At 36.6% G+C, this 3,622-nt stretch overlaps 1 protein-coding gene across 2 annotated transcripts in view; it reads right to left on the bottom strand.

The window, feature by feature from the left end:
- Positions 1–898, bottom strand: part of LOC106512962 (E3 SUMO-protein ligase PIAS1) — a 76,577-nt gene extending 75,679 nt beyond the window's left edge. For both annotated transcript variants that reach the window (XM_014001541.1, XM_014001542.1), the window contains exon 1: positions 884–898. The gene's annotated coding sequence lies outside the window, so the exon portion shown is untranslated. The remainder of the gene's footprint in view (positions 1–883) is intronic.
- Between the last annotated feature and the right edge of the window lie 2,724 nt (positions 899–3,622).

Genomic DNA, 3,622 nt, shown 5'->3' with positions numbered 1-3,622 from the left:
TTGTTACTAAAAATCATGAATTTAGTTTTATTCCAATTTATTGATAATTTATTGTATTTTAGCCATTCATTAATTTTAGACATCTCACTAGCCATTTGTTCCATAAGGGTTTTTTTTTTTTTAGATCATTTCCAGAACAAAATAAATTTTATCCTCTCTGCTCAGGAGAGGTGAAGTGAAGCAGCAGCAGGGCCACGAGCATCAAAGGTGCAGCGTGAAATAACGGGCAGCAGCAGCTGCCAGAGGACCGTTACATCTGAACAGGTGTGTTTAGTCAACAGGTAAACCAGTCACAGGTAGGCGACTGCATCTTTATTGCACCGGCAGGTACACTCCAGCTTAACTTAAGAGCAAGCATGAGGGACAACAAAMCCGTTCAGAAACCACAGCATTTAAAAGAGACTTCACAGCCAGGTGTGGAGGGAGCCGTTAGTTCAACCCGCCTCCCAGTCTCCAGGCTGTCGTCAGCGCCTCAGAAAACACTCGAAATGTTGTTTTAGCTGAAATAAAACGAACCACAGCGAAACAACACACACAGACACACACAGCATGTGTGCGAGGAGACAGCAAGCTCTGCCAGCAGCCGGTGCGCAGAGGAGAACGGCCAAACAAGAACCTTACACACACACACACGGCTCTGAAGCAAACCAGCGCCTCCCAATATCAACATAAACATGATGTTCGCGCGAGCTTTGGCGCTCGCTGATTCAAAACGAAAAGAAARAAAAAAAAGAAAAAAGTTTCTGCTGTGTTTCGGCGGTCCACCTCGGACCTGACGGGATCTCAGCGCCCCGGAGGCTTAAGCCGCCCGAGAACTGCGCGGCGCCACAATCAAACGCATCCGAACCGGGTAAATTTATCAGGATTTCAGGCTGCGCCTTACCTTCAGTTCCGCACTCTCCGCCATCTTCTGTTTCTGTGCGCAGGCGCGCTGAGGGGTTGTCACATGACTGGGACGCGCAAAGGGCCTCGTGAACGCGCATTTACTGAGTCCTGAGAATAGAATAGAATAGAATAGAATAGAATAGAATAGAATAGAATAGAATAGAATATGTATTGTTATTTCTGTTTTAAAGTGATAAAATAGAGAAAAATAATAAAAACATTCTAACAGAACAGGTAACATACTTAAATTCCATAATAACAGTAAAAAAAAAAGAAAAGAAAAGAAATTACAACACATTTGTACTAAAGTGACAAAAAAATCAGGATAAACCTGATTAAATTTAARTGTACAAAATCTGTAAAGTATGAACAAAGCCCGGGAAAAAAGGAGAGATACATACCAATATTAAATACCAGCAGGCAATGTTTTTGTCATGTGATTGAGAAAACAAACAATGAAAATGTAACAGTCATATTTTGCGCAGATTACAGATTAAATATTTCACTATAAATTACCACTGAAAAGGAGCATGTTGAATTTTAAGGAGCTGAATCATGTTTTACAAATGATCATGTTTTAAATCACATCTGTTTCAGTACAGCTGCTCCTGTTGGTATTCTGAGCAACATTAAACCTATTATTTTTTCCTCTCACTGAGTTATTGCTCAGATTATTTATGTTTTATAAAACCGAGGCATCAGTGTGAACTGTTATAAAGAAATTTCACACTGTTGTCTTCATACTGGTGTTTGTGATGCTGCAGGTTGAACTTGTAAAATTAACACATATTTGAGAGGTCATGAGACTGACGATGAGAAATAAAGTTTAATAATAAAGGCACATCTGTTTAAAGTCTGTTTTTTTTTTTTTTTTTGTGAGGCGCTGTATTACTCCATTAAGTTTAGTTTTCTAACCAATGTTAAAAGTTGTCAACAGCGCCACCACATGGTAGATTAGTAGAAGGACAGTGGACTAATTGAACWGGTATGAGAAAAACAAATCCATTAACTCTGTTAAAAATAATTAATCCATTAATCAAAAAACACAAGTCAGATTTGAGGTCTGCGGRCCAGATGTGATTCTTGTTACAGTTTTATCTGATCTGAGATAATATTTTAGGTAGATTAGAACTGYCACACCACTTTGTGACAAATTGAGTTTCTATATATTCTCAGTTTTCTCCTTTTTGTGAATAGAACAACAAAGAGTGACTAAATGGGACTGTTCAAATAAATAACAAGGTAATCAGAGCAACAAAGTCTGTTTTTTTTTCATTTTCTTTTTGATTTTCTGTTTGTCTTTTTTTTTTTCTTTTTTTGTGTATTTTCTTATTTTTAATTGTATTTTTTTATATCCACTGAAGGATACTTTAGATGACTTCATGGGAGTTGATAATTAATGAAGATTAAAAAAAATGAAGATAAACTTCTAATAAAAAGTAAGGTAGCTACAATGCATGTTATTGATGTGTCTTTTAAAGGTGCATCATTAGCATCCTTAAGGAGGAGACTCCAAGTCAGATCCAGAACTCATTGGAGGGATCATACGTTCTCTTTGGACCAGGAACGGGACCGGCTGTGGGATGCTCCAGGAGGAGCTGCAGAGTGGTGCTGCGGTTGATGTCTGGGTTTTATTCCTGGACCTGTTGCTTCTGTAACCCGAGCATGGATATGAGGCAGGAAATGGATGCAATTTCTATTTATTTTTCAATCAATAATAAAAACTAAACAATAATATTAAATGAATAATTTGACATATCAAAAATCAAGGTCAGTTGATATCTTTCATATATCAATAAATATGGACTGAGGCTGCTCATACAGTAGTGTTAAGATTTTTTTTCTTTATTTTGGCCACTCATGCAACTAAGTGACCCTCCTGCATTAACACCTTAATTTAGAAATTTACTAAAACCCTCAATAAGTTGGTAATAAGAATGCACAAACTATTATTCTCTAAATGCATTAGTTTACATTTCTTCAGTCAGTGGGTAAAAATATATTATTACTGATGAACAAATTGATTTTAAGATAAGATAGACCTTTGTTATCATTACAGAGCACAATGAAATTACAGTTCAGTTCAGTTTTGAAATAATTGGTCAAGTTTTAATGAGAACACAGTTAAATCACTTTTATTGCATAGTTAAGATAGTTATTTTTACAGTTTGCAATAAAAAAATAAAAATCATTGATTGCTTTAAATTCTCATGTTCCCAATCACAAAGCTCACAATAACAATTTAACTTTAAGCCATAAAGCAGCAAAAGATAAAACTGTTCTTTTCTTCAAAGTCTTTAATCGCAACTTTACTGTGTAAAAATAAATATTCCAGATTACAATGCCGTCAACAGAACCATTTAACCTGGTTTTATTCTCCAGTGTCAACAGCCAACACTTATCTGGTTTTCCATCTAAAAGAAATGTGGTGCCACGCCTCAAACACCCTGAACCAGAGCCAGCRGGGATTACAGGTCAGCAGAACTACTTGAACTCAGATCCTGGCTCAGTCACTTTTCATCGTGTCATTTTTCACCAGCGATGATTTAAATCTGTTGTTCCATCCAGCTTGTAATCAGACTGCAGTTAATCTGAAACATTTATTTTGGCTCCAAGAAAAGAACAAAGTTAATTGAGAAAAGACTTCTCTGCTTTTTTTCCAATAAATAAAACTGACACACACACACACACACACACACACACACACACACACACACACACACACACACACACACAC

The sequence above is a fragment of the Austrofundulus limnaeus genome, unplaced genomic scaffold, assembly GCF_001266775.1.
Source record: "Austrofundulus limnaeus strain Quisiro unplaced genomic scaffold, Austrofundulus_limnaeus-1.0 Scaffold9, whole genome shotgun sequence".
Lineage (NCBI taxonomy): Eukaryota > Metazoa > Chordata > Actinopteri > Cyprinodontiformes > Rivulidae > Austrofundulus > Austrofundulus limnaeus.
The sequence above is the reverse complement of the archived record's forward strand: the minus strand, read 5'-3'. Positions and strand labels throughout refer to the sequence as shown.